Source organism: Macrobrachium rosenbergii, chromosome 7 (genome assembly GCF_040412425.1).
Source record: "Macrobrachium rosenbergii isolate ZJJX-2024 chromosome 7, ASM4041242v1, whole genome shotgun sequence".
In the NCBI taxonomy this organism is placed as follows: domain Eukaryota; kingdom Metazoa; phylum Arthropoda; class Malacostraca; order Decapoda; family Palaemonidae; genus Macrobrachium; species Macrobrachium rosenbergii.
Window position 1 is genome coordinate 7,987,501 of NC_089747.1, and position 13,552 is coordinate 8,001,052.

Consider the following 13,552-nt stretch of genomic DNA (forward strand, 5'->3'; position numbering starts at 1 on the left):
AACTACAAGTGACCCATACACACACGCACACGCACGAATATTCGTAAAAATAAAAAAAAAAAAAAAGAACGGAAGAATTACGAAACTCCAACGTTTTAATTAACGCGTTCCTCTGCACCAGGATATTACATCATGTCATTTTCCTGTCCTGATCTCCGACGGTGGCGGCAATCTGCTGTATTTTTTTAAACGTGTGACTTTCCAACGGTCGTGTACTTTGTTCGTGTGGGCACCGAATTACCCCACCTAACTTTACAGTGTATGTGTGTGTATATGTATGTATGTATATATATATATATATATATATATATATATATATATATATATATATATATATATAAATCAAAAAGTCCTTCAAAGAAGGCATCGTGCGTACCCCATACAAAAATGTAATAAAAGCACGTTAAAAGAAAAAGAAAGAAGAAGATATATATATATATATATATATATATATATATATATATATATATAATATATTTATTATATGTAATATATATAACATATATCTTTTGTTTCGATTGAAAAAATATCACCTTATCCTAACAAATCTTTACTTTAATGAATAGGAGACTATCGCAAACTTCGCTATGAAGAAAATGCATGCATCACTAGATTTGAAGAGCAACCCATCCTAGCTACGGTTTGCCTCGACTGAAAGTACACTGTATTCACTCATCACTATACCTCCGTTTGAAAAGGCACGGTACACTGTCACTCGTTTCTTACATTTTGAAAAAGCACTGCATTCTAAATATCATCGCCTAGCAGAGATCATGAACCTTCTAAAACAGTTTCCAGTAAATAAATAATGACACTGTGTTATTCGTTCTATCATCTTTCTTATAAAAACAGTTGTAAATCTATAACAGTTGTAAATCTATAATATCTATATACTTATGTAATGCATAGGGAACACAGGCATTGCTAGATGAAGCGTGAATCTTACGGATCACTGTATTGTATGAAATATTATAAAAAATATGATAACTTTAATCAGTTTTATAAGACTTCAACAGAGTGAAAGATCAATAATCCTCTGATTACCGAGTCACTTAAAGAAAAAAATTACAAGAGATCAAGAATATTATCACTGATGAATCCTGCTCATAACGTACAAGCCCATGAAAGGGGCCATTGACTTGAAATTCAAGCTTCCAAAGAATATAGTGTTCATGAGAAGGAAGTAACAGAAGGTAATGGGAAATACAGAAAGAAGAGATTACTTATTAAAAAAGGAAAACAAATTAAGATTAATAAATAAGTAAATAGATAAAAATGTAATTAAATTATTAAAATACATGGAGAATTGTATTAGGGTAATAATGCATTGCACCATCGCTTGAACTTTTGAAGTTCCAATTACACGACATTCTCAGGGAGACTGTTCCACAGTCCAGTGGTATGAGGCGAAGTCATAAAACTAATTAAAGTTATCATATTTTTTATAATATTTCATACAATACAGTGATCCGTAAGATTCACGCTTCAACTAGCAATGCCTGTGTTCCCTATGCATTACATAAGCATACAGATATTATAGATTTACAACTGTTATAGATTTACAACTGTTTTTATACGAAAGGTGACACAACGAATAACAGTGTCATTATCTATTTACTGGAAACTGTTTTAGAAGGTTCATGATCTCTGCTAGGCGATGATATTTAGAATACAGTGCTTTTTCAAAATGAAGTTCAACAGCGAGGCACATTTACTGAATATTGGTACTGCTGCTCGGCAAATCTGGTTGCTCTCGGCAGGAGAAGAGGATAGTGAAAGATCTGTTAACATAGAGCTTACGAAAAACTGACAAACAAGAGACCATCTAACATGGTCCAAGTCATAACTGCTAATATTAGGAAACAGAAGCCTAAAACCACGAACAAAATAATTATATCAGCCAAAAGCAGACATCAGTAAAACCTCTAGGCCCTAACTAACAAACAGCAATAACGCGGAAAGGTATTTATAACAGCTTTAAACTAAAACAGCAAAAACCGTGACTGCGTGTTGATCACAGGGCGATATCATCTTGGAACCTCATTTAGAGGGAGACGTAACCTACCTCTCAGACCGAGCGACCATACATTACGACTCCGGGAGCGACCAATAGATGGCGTTGATTACAAAAAGTGTCGTAAAACGTGAAACCACAAGAATGAAGTTGAGTACTTAAGCATGTAACGGATCCAGATACATAAACGACGAAGGGTGTACGCTGATAGGGTTCCATACGGTGGCTCTAGAAAAAAAAATCATCCAATTACTGTAACTTAAGTAAACTGTTAAGAGGGCTAAATTACCGTCTAGCGTTCGTGTTTTGCGAGCGTGTGTAGCTCTCCTGTTTGCAGTCATTATTTTCGCATTTTGGTTATTATTATCAGAAATCTAAAAAAATCAAGAAACTGTGTTTATATCTCAAAAAAGAATCTTATTTTTAATTATCTAAAATGCGTAATTAGAGTATCCACTTCTTTTATATTTTTCAGAGATTTTGTAGATCGAATTTTAAATATTTCGCACCGTCTCTTGCTCAAAATATTGCGGCTAGTTGCCATCCATGGCGCTCTACCCAACAAGATCATTTGGAAGTCTCATTATCACACCAGTAAAACACACATACACACACACACATACACACACGTCTAGACTCCACTTATTTTTTTCCTAAGAAACGGTTTCGGGTCCCACAGCCATAAGGCGTACTCACATGAAGACTTTATAATGGTCACTCATGATAATATTATTCAATATTCAGTCTTATTAAAACAGAAACGTGAAAATCCAAAAGCAGTGGAGGAAATAAATACCCATGAGAATATTATCTAACTCTTCATAACTTCTTTGTCAATTTCTCTAACTATACACCGACTGTTAAGTTTTTAAGCTCAACAATAATTCTCTTTTGTAGAATGAAATCCCACAACGCCAAGAGAAGCAAGTCTAACAGAGCCACTCATTTTACACAAGGTAAAACGAGTCTTTCCTTAAATTTTTCTCATTTCCATTTTATTGAAAACAAAGGTGCTAGTAAGTTTATGAACCTCTACACAATTCCGCTGAAAGGTAAAGCTGGGATTTTCCTTCCATTTTATTGAAAACAAAGATGCTAGTAAGTTCATGAACCTCTACACAATTCCTCTGAAAGGCAAGGCTGGGATTTTCCTCATATTTTTCTTACTTCCATTTTATTGTGAAACAAACATGCCAATAAGTTCTTGAAACCCTTTACAAATTATCTCAAATGTAACATCTTTCCACAGAAAGAAAACCCTTTTCACTTTCATTAAAAACTGCTGATAGAAACCATACGCCAGTATTCGATATTCAGAAACTTGACACGACCCGTAGGAATCGGAGATAATCGACAGTGAGTCAAAACAAGTAAAAAATGCGCCGAAATTTCTTCGGCGCAATCGAATTTTCTGTACAGCCGCAACAGCGTATAATCAAGGCCACCGAAAATAGATCTATCTTTTGGTTGTCTCGGTATAATGCTGTATGAGCCGCGGCCCATGAAACTTTAACCATGACACGATGGTGGCCTATCCTATAACGTTGCCAGAAGCACGATTATGGCTAAATTAACCTTAAATAAGATGAAAACTACACTGAGGCTGAGGCTGCAATTTGGTATGTTTGATGATTGGAGGGTGGATGATCAACACACCACCCCAGCCCTCTAGCCTCAGTAGTTTTTAAGATCTGAGGGCGGACAGAAAAAGTGCGGACAGAATAAAGTGCGGACGGACAGATAAACCCGGCAAATAGTTTTCTTTTACAGAAAACTAGAAGCCAACAGAGTGAGACAAGAGGTAAAACGTAAATCTAAAATACAATGACTAACCTAGAAAGAATTATCCTCAATCGGCGCTTACCAGATTTCGCCTAAATCCAAAATTAATGTGAAAAGATATTCAACATCCCACTGACTCGTTATTTTTCCTCCTAACTACCTCATTACATTACTCATCTGTGTCTATCAAGCAATTCAAAGGAGATTCATGGGAATTGGTAAAAACAACCGGATGTAACTTGTAAAGCATATGGAGTGAAGATGACAGAAAATGTACCTCCATGATTAAAAATCTGAGTAGACCGTAAGATATTTAATATCTCTCTCTCTCTCTCTCTCTCTCTCTCTCTCTATATATATATATATATATATATATATATATATATATATATATATATATATATATATATATATATATATATAATATATGATTATAATCTGTTTAGAACACGATTTATTTATCACCGCATTACCACAGGGTGGAAAGTAAGAGTCCAGACCGGTTTCGACTTTATTTTCAAGCCATTAACGAAGGACTGATACATATTATTAGAAGTCACAAATATACATGTCCTACAAAGACAGTACTGACGATGGTACAGAAACCTCAAGAAAGGTTTACTGAAAAATACGAAACTAAACAAAACAACAATGAACCCACATTCAAACACTTAAATGTTTATCTCTTTATATATACATGTCCACGCCCATGCCCAAAAACCATTCACCCCTCCAAGTCCATACCAATGCAAGCAGCAACCCTACCCCATTACACAACAACAGTCCAGCAATCCAGCAATCCTGCAATCCTCTCTCGGTACTCAGACGCATTGCTGCCAAGCAGGTGAATGATCTGGGAAGGACGTGACGCGGACAAAAAAGAAAAAAAAAACTAATAAAAAAAAGGAGGAGTTTATGGTCGTCGTATGGGAACTTAACACCATCCCACACCCAATCCCAATCCCATCCACACCCACCCCCGGGGGATGTGGTGGGGGGAAGGGGGGGGGGCTAACCACACCCATAATCACCCATAGAGGGTCATCATCCACCAACTTCGACGGAGAGAAGGAATCGCTTCAGTGTCGTCCGGTCTCTGTTTATCGATGTCGTCGATGTTCGGAATGGTTGTGGTTGCTGCTGATGGTGTTGTTAATTTTTATATTATTGGTAAATAATTGCAAACTGTTAGATAATCATTGAAAGTGTCCTGCAAATATTGATTTTGGTCGGTTCCTTTGAACTTTTTACGCCGACGGGGTTCTTATTTGGCTACGAAACTGATTAAAATTGTTATAACGCTATATATATATATATATATATATATATATATATATATATATATATATATATATATATATATATTATATATATATATATTTATATATAATATAGTCTATGTATATCTATTTATATATACATATATAAAATATATACATACATGCATACATAGATGCAATCACACATGTATATATGCGTATATATATACTATATACTATATATATATATATATATATATATATATATATATATATATATATATATACACACATATATATATATATGTATATATATACACATATTTGTGTGTGAGTGTATCACGTCTCGAACTGCCCACCTAACCGCCCAGTTCTCCTCGCTGCTGGGAGAAAGGGAGCTGGGGATTTGGTACAATACATGTACACATTCGTTACCGGGGTCTAAGCGATGTCAGGCAGGGCAGCCACGATCAAAAAGAGGCTACGGCCTACCCACACATAAATCAAAGTCCTTCAAAAGAAGGCATCGTGCTTACCCCATATAAAAATGGGAAAAAACCACGTTAAAACGAAGAAGAAGAAGAGAAGAAGTGTGTGAGTGTATCTATGCACGTATGCACGTACGTGTATCACAGATAAGAACACACGAAGACAAATAAAACCATGCGACAAAGTTCATCACCTCAATTTAAAAACCTTAATCTTGAGAGAGAGAGAGAGAGAGAGAGAGAGAGAGAGAGAGAAGAATTAATCACTGTAACAGAATAAGACCCGAAAAAGGCCACAACAGAATACGGCAGGGGCAATTCACCGTGAGAAATCTAATGAACATTAAACTCTATGAAAGACTTTAACGACGGCGAGGAAGGCTCCCCTCTCATGTAAGTGTCCTTCTAGATAGTGGTAAACTGAATTATTACGTTTCCCCTTCGCTTTAACGGTGTTAACTGAAGATTATCAGTTTTATCGAATATCAAATAATCAAATACACTGCTACGCGAATAAAGTTAAAGTTCAAGCAATGTGGAGTAAGTGGAAATGTGATAATCGCATGAATGAGCATAAATAAATAATACCTATTAGGATTAAATGTTGCATGGATAAGAATGCAATGAGCTGGTACCTCGAAAATGTGTTGAAATAACACGAAAGCGCTTGGTACTCCTTTTATTTTTCCTGTGGCCCTAGGCTGAATAAATATATATATATATATATATATATATATATATATATATATATATATATATATATATATATATATGTATGTATGTATGTTTGTATGTATGTATGCATACCTTTAAAAAAATTATCATTAATATTGACACAAATATAGTGGACTAAATGAAATTTGACATTTAGTGATACATTTATTTTGTCCTTCAACAAAAAGCGCTTACTTAACAAACAAATTACTTTTATGAACGGAAATATATATATATATATATATATATATATATATTAATATAAATAAAATATAAAGGCATAAGCCGTATATAATAAAAAAAAATATATTAATATCAATACACAGATGAACACAAGCAGCCAAATCGCCAGGACTAAAAACTAAAAGATGAAAAACCTTCAGAAGTACTGGCTAAGCGTTCTCCCAGATTTCAGGCTTGCAAATGGCCCTTGTCAAGATTGACACGTCAAGTCACAATACAGTGTTCACAGCGTAATGAACGGTACAGTCCCCAAATAAGTAAAGGGTCTTGCTTCTTATCTACACGCATTCCCCTTCCTACCATTAACCCCCTCCCCACCCCAGCTTCCTTCTCCAAGCCCTACCCCCTCTCCCTAAAAATGATAATATCTTCCCTACCCTACACAGTAATTCTGTCTTGATTACATGTGATCCAGAACACTACTCGTGGCAAGATGTCGTACCATCAGCTAATTCTACTTGTGTATACTTTTTTTTTAAACAAATCCGATTGGACAGCCGACCTAGTGTCATTTTCTAGCCCAGGCTCAAAGAAAACTAGAACATACGACGTATATGTACATCACATGGAATTACCACGGGTAACCACGAAGCCACTACAGGACCTTCTGGTCGCAATAAAACCCAAAAATGGCGTTAATCTTGAGCCCTTTTCAGTAGAACCAAGATCTTGAGTAGGAAAGAATTATGGCTATAAATATACTTATAAGTTATACTCAAAAGGAAAATTCTGACTGACGTAAATCGTTTCGGTGTTTCCAGACATGCACGCTAATAACAGATCGTCTCATTCGCCTTGAAAATGCAAAATGCCATTAAATCCTAAATAAAAGAAAATGTGCGGTGACAGAAAAAATATATACTTATAAGTTATACTCAAAAGGAAAATTCTGACTGACGTAAATCGTTTCGGTGTTTCCAGACATGCACGCTAATAACAGATCGTCTCATTCGCTTTGAAAATGCAAAAATGCCATTAAATCCTAAATAAAAGAAAATGTGCGGTGACAGAAAAAATATAAATATAGGCTAACAAAAATTTCAAAAATATCCCATTGCAGATATTGAAATTATACGAATTACGTTACCTACCACTGCTGTTTTCGTAACAACACACTCAGCTCAGAGGTTTCACTTGTAATATTCACATTCCTCTTACTAATCAGCCTTTGATTCTGATATAATCGACGACTTCTACGATAACAGGACCGGTACAGAACCAAAATTCCAAAACGCTACCTTAGTCGGTGCATCACACATGCCAATGCCCCTACCAGAACGAGAGCAACGGTAGAAAACTAAGCTATTTTCTCCCATGTTCCTGTTCTTGATCAGTAGAGACCAACAGATTGCTTTGGAAGACACTGTATGTACACCTAGAGTTGAGTTGTTATTATTATTATTATTATTATTATTATTATTATTATTATTATTACAAGAAGACATTGCAAATAGAATTCAACACTAAATGCCGTGCATACCGATACAGTTATTGTTCCTGCGTGTTGCAACGATACTCTACGGGTAGAGATTTCCACTCTTAGACTTGCCGTCTTCCAACCCGGAGGCAGCCACCTAGGTGTATCAAATGAAAGGAAGATACGAAACGTCCCTTGAATCGAGACTTGCCGTCTCGATTCTCTCTTATACCACCGGCATTTTCGACAATACAGGTACTCTAGTATAATGCCATATCATTCTCATAGTCCAAAGAGTCTGGACCCTAATCACAAGGCCTGGCAACACCAAACTATACTGAAACTCAACGATGTGCCCCATTCACTAGCGGATCCGGGGGGCGGGGGAGCTGGGCACGTGCCTCCCCCATGAAAAATATTGCAAGGTACTTGAACAATTATACCTATTCTTATAAGAAGACATTTACTAAGTAGCCTACACACACACACACACACACACACACACACACATATATATATATATATATATATATATATATATATATATATATATATATATATATATATACACATACACATATACGTGTGTGTGTGTATGTATAATATGAAAATTGGTGCCCCCATGAAATTTTTCTGGATCCGCTAGAGGCTCCATTCAACCACAAAGCCTGCGCAGTAAACTTCTAAACAGAATTCGAAGGATATTAAGGCTAACGTAGCTTTATTTATTCTGAATGGTTTAAGCATCCGGAATAAATTTTCAAGAAATAACCTGTAAATTTTCACACGGAAGAACAATATACTTTCCTTAATACCGACGTCCACAGCAACTCATATACAATGCAGATGAAATAAATAATGTTTTATATATATATATATATATATATATATATATATATATATATATATATATATATATATATATATATATATACATATATATATATATTATATATATATATATACATATGTATATATATATTATATATATACATATATATATATATATATATATATATATATATATATATATCTTTACATTTATACATTAAAGTAGCAAGTTAAACTCCAAAGCCCTTTGGCAGCTTTCACATTTGCTCCAAAACATTTACAATTAACCATTACTTTCTCTACTTCAGTTTACAAGTGAATTCACACCTGGTAGTTAAGCCGACATCACGCCGGCAAGAACATCATGGCTGACATCAATTTGGCTTCTAATAACCGCTGCTTGGAGCTAAGCCTGCCAGCGAGACACTAAAAGTTGTTAGAAAAAATACCATTGAAAAATGCTTATTTCTTAGGAAAAAAAAATTTGCTAACAGTAAAAGTTTCTGAAAGCTTTTCACGGCAGATTACGAAAGGCGTAATTATATGAACACATAAATACCACGATATAACACCAGATAAAACTACGTGAGCATGATTTTAACTAATGCAACATGAGCATTTAGGAAAGATCGTGGAGTAACTAGAAGATGCGGTTATGCATATGAGCATGAAAAGCAAATATAACATATATTCGTGTAAATGGCACATAAAGAAATCTATGGTTCTGTTAACCTGGTAGTAAAATGGTAAATTAAAAATGATGATTTTTCCTACCTGGAAAACGAGGAACAGGAGAAATACAATAAGGACTAAATCTAACATTTCTCTCTCTCTCTCTCTCTCTCTCTCTCTCTCTCTCTCTCTATATATATATATATATATATATATATATATATATATATATATATATATATATATATATATATGTATATGTATATATATATATATATATATATATATATATATAAACACACGCAAACATATAATAAACACAGGGTAATTCTCAACAGAGTTATAATAGAGGGAAAATAGCATTATTATATATGAAGGGCCCTTCCCCCATACAATCGGTCGTAGCTCGTCGTGGAAAAGATCATTTTTTGTTTCATTCCTATTACGATTCTGAAACGATATCAGTTGAAAGCTTGTAATAAAAATTATATAAAGTAAATAAACTAACCATTTTTATTTTCCTACGCCCACAAACGCAAAACACACACACACACACACACACACACACACGCAACGCGCACAAACCTAAAAAATAAAATCTGAAACGTTTGCCACGGTACCATTAAAAACACGATGTACCAACTTTCATCATTCTTACTAGAATTTTTATATTTAAAGTTAAAAAGAAAAATTACAAAGGAAACTTGTGAAAGTGCGTGTAAACAGATATCTTAAAAAAAAATATAACGGAGACTTGTGAAAGTGAGTGTAAACCGATATCTTACACCTTTGCACCTTTCAAGAACACAATTAATCAACTGGAACACTTTCTGACAAAATAAAATGGTGCTAATGGCTTCGCGAAATTCACGCCTTCAGGTAACAAAGTCTCACCTGAACGTGATCGATTAAGAGTTAAAATAAGAACATAAAAATCCTCTTTCTTCGGAAAGCGTGGGACTCGTTCCAGTAGGCTGCGCAAAAGCAATTCCCAATTCAATTACATTTCTTTTGGACCAGTGATATACGATTGATTGATTGATTGATTGATTTATAGATTTTGGGCCTGCATGCCAAGCACTGGGGCAACTGAGGCCATTCAGCGCTGAAACGGAAATTGACAGTGAAAACGGTTTGAAAGGTTAACAGCAGGAAAACCTCGCAGTTGCACTAAGAATCACTTGTTAGGAGACGGTGGACAGTAAGATGAAAGAGAATATGAACGGAGGTACAGTAAAAGGAATGAAAGCAGTTGCAGCTAGGGGCCGAAGGGACGCTGCAAAGAACCTTAAGTGATGCCTACATTGCACCGCATGAGGTACACTGACGGCACTAACAGCCCCGGATATACGAGCAATGAATGCTAATGGAGTTATTATAAATATATCTAATTTTAATCGGGACTGAAAACAATCTGTTTACACATATACATTGACATAATAAATGCGTTCGAAGTACGGGTAATAATCAGTAAAATAATCAATTCATGGGATTCGTACATATTACCAGAGAAAATAATTCTATAGCTCACTAAAACGAAGTTCATACAAATATATAATATATAAATATATATATATATATATATATATATATATTATATATATATATATATATATATATATATATATATATATGTGTGTGTGTGTGTTGTGTGTGTATGTATGTATATCTTATACTGTAATCTATTATTGCTCTGTGAAATTAAAAGGACCCATGAAAATACTATTTACACGACAAAAACCATATATTTTGAATAACAAACTCTGAAATACACGGTTTTTGTCATTAATAAATAGTGTTTTTAGATATCCTTTAAATATATATATATATATATATATATATATATATATATATATATATATATATATATAATATATATATATAAACCATATATATATATATATATATATATATATATATATATATATATATATATATATATATTATAGTATATATATATATATATATATACATATATATATATATATATATATATATATATATATATATATATATATATATATATATATACACACACATCCCCACTCATTCCTTTAAACCCTTCCTGTCCATAACAATAACATCAATTACTTCATGAGAGTTCTCGTGCAGTAACGCTACTACTACCTTCAATATCGAACACTTACCAAACCTCAGAAATAAACAATGTGCAATAAAGGCGGACATACCGGCAGCTCCCAGCCGCAAATACGGGACCACCAAAGGCCTCAATATCGGACTAGAATTACCTCGGTACCTCGACGACAACTTCGAGGAAATCATTGTCACATCTGTGCGTTTTTTTTGTTTTTTTTTTCTCCGCAGGAATTCAAGGATTCTTGTGCCATCAAAATGCTTCGATTACAGCAAAATAAACAGAGAGTTCTGATTAAATAAAATACAGTGAGAGTGTTTCGATTTGTACAAAATAGAACGAGTGTATTTTGATTTAAACAAAATACAAAGAGTTTTTTTTCGATTCAAAGAAAACAAAATGAGAGTTTTGATTCAAACAAAACAAAAAGTGTTTCAATTAAAACCATTCAAATGAATATTGTGATTAACAAAAAATATAACAAGTGTTTTGATGAAAACTAAATAAACCGAGAGTGCTTTGATCGAAGCAAAATAAAAGTTTTGATTAAATCAAAACACGAGACTGTTCCCATTAAAACAAAACAAAACGAGTGTTTTGACTAAAGCAGAAACGAGAGCAAAGGCTTGATGATAACAGATCAGTATCGAACTTTGAAACTTGGAAAAAAGAAAAAACAAGATATTGGAAAATTAAGAAATGCTCCTTCTTCAGTATGGAGACAGTGAACAGGGAGCACTGCGCTCCGAAACTGTATGAGGATTTCTTATAAATATGTATATCTTTACTCCAGTGTTTGGCTTTTTCGAGAACTAAGACATTTTAAAGATAGGGTTTCTTAAAATGCCAACAACGAAGCTGTCTTATCGCAGAGACTTTTTTATTCTCAGTATTATCATTTGCATTGTTTTGAATATGTACGAGTATACATTGTAGTTCCACGTATGCAATGATAGATGTATAAAACGGAACATTTAAAACCATCCAGACAAGCATTTGACCCTGAAATCTCCTAAAGTATGCAGTGGAATACAACATTTAAGTCAAGGGCCAAGCGCTGGAACCTATGAGGTCATTCAGCGCTGAAACAGAAATTGACTGCAAAAAGGTCTGAAAGGTGTAACAGGAGGAAAGCCTCGCAGTTGCGCTATGAAACAATTGTGAAGTGACGGTGGAAAGTCAGATGGAAGAAAAATATAATAACGGAGGTACAGTAAAAGGAATGGAAGGGGTCGCAGCTAGGGGCCGAAGGGACGGTGCAGAGAACCTTAAATTATGCCTACAATACACTGACGGCACTATATCCCCCTAAATGGGCGTAATGCTTTAGAACTTACGTACAGATGTAATTCAACGCTCTCTCTTCCCAAAACATTGATAACATTACACAGGGTACTGGGAGAAAACGTTAATCAATAAGTTTAATACAGACCGATTATATATCTACCTGCAATTAGCTCACTATCGTTTTATCAAATGAAGGAGAGACGCGTCTGACAGATAACATTCCGGCTAAAATTAGCACATTATTGTATCATAAAAAAGAGAGAGAGAGAGAGAGAGAGAGAGAGAGAGAGAGAGAGAGAGAGAGAGAGAGAGAGAGAGAGAGACCTATCTAACAGAAAACATTTTGGCTAAAATTAGCACATAACCCTATCATCAAAATGAGAGAGAGAGAGAGAGAGAGAGAGAGAGAGAGAGAGAGAGAGAGAGAGAGAGAGAGAGACCTATCTAACAGAAAACATTTTGGCTAAAATTAGAACATAAACGTATCATAAAAATGAGAGAGAAAGAGAGAAAGAGAGAGACCTATTTAACAGAAAACATTTTGGCTACAATTAGAACATAAACGTAACATAAAAATGAAAACATAAAAGAGAGAGAGAGAGAGAGAGAGAGAGAGAGAGAGAGAGAGAGATCTAACAGAAAAAATTTTGGCTAAAATTAGCACACAACCATATCATCAAAATCAGAGAGAGAGAGAGAGAGAACATTTCGGCTATAATTACCACAATCTTATCATCAAAATGAGAGAGA

The 13,552-nt window shown here is 34.4% G+C and overlaps 1 protein-coding gene across 5 annotated transcripts in view; it reads right to left on the minus strand.

Moving 5' to 3' along the window:
* Positions 1-13,552, minus strand: part of Mef2 (myocyte enhancer factor 2) — a 790,604-nt gene that overhangs the window by 763,884 nt on the left and 13,168 nt on the right. The window lies entirely within an intron of this gene.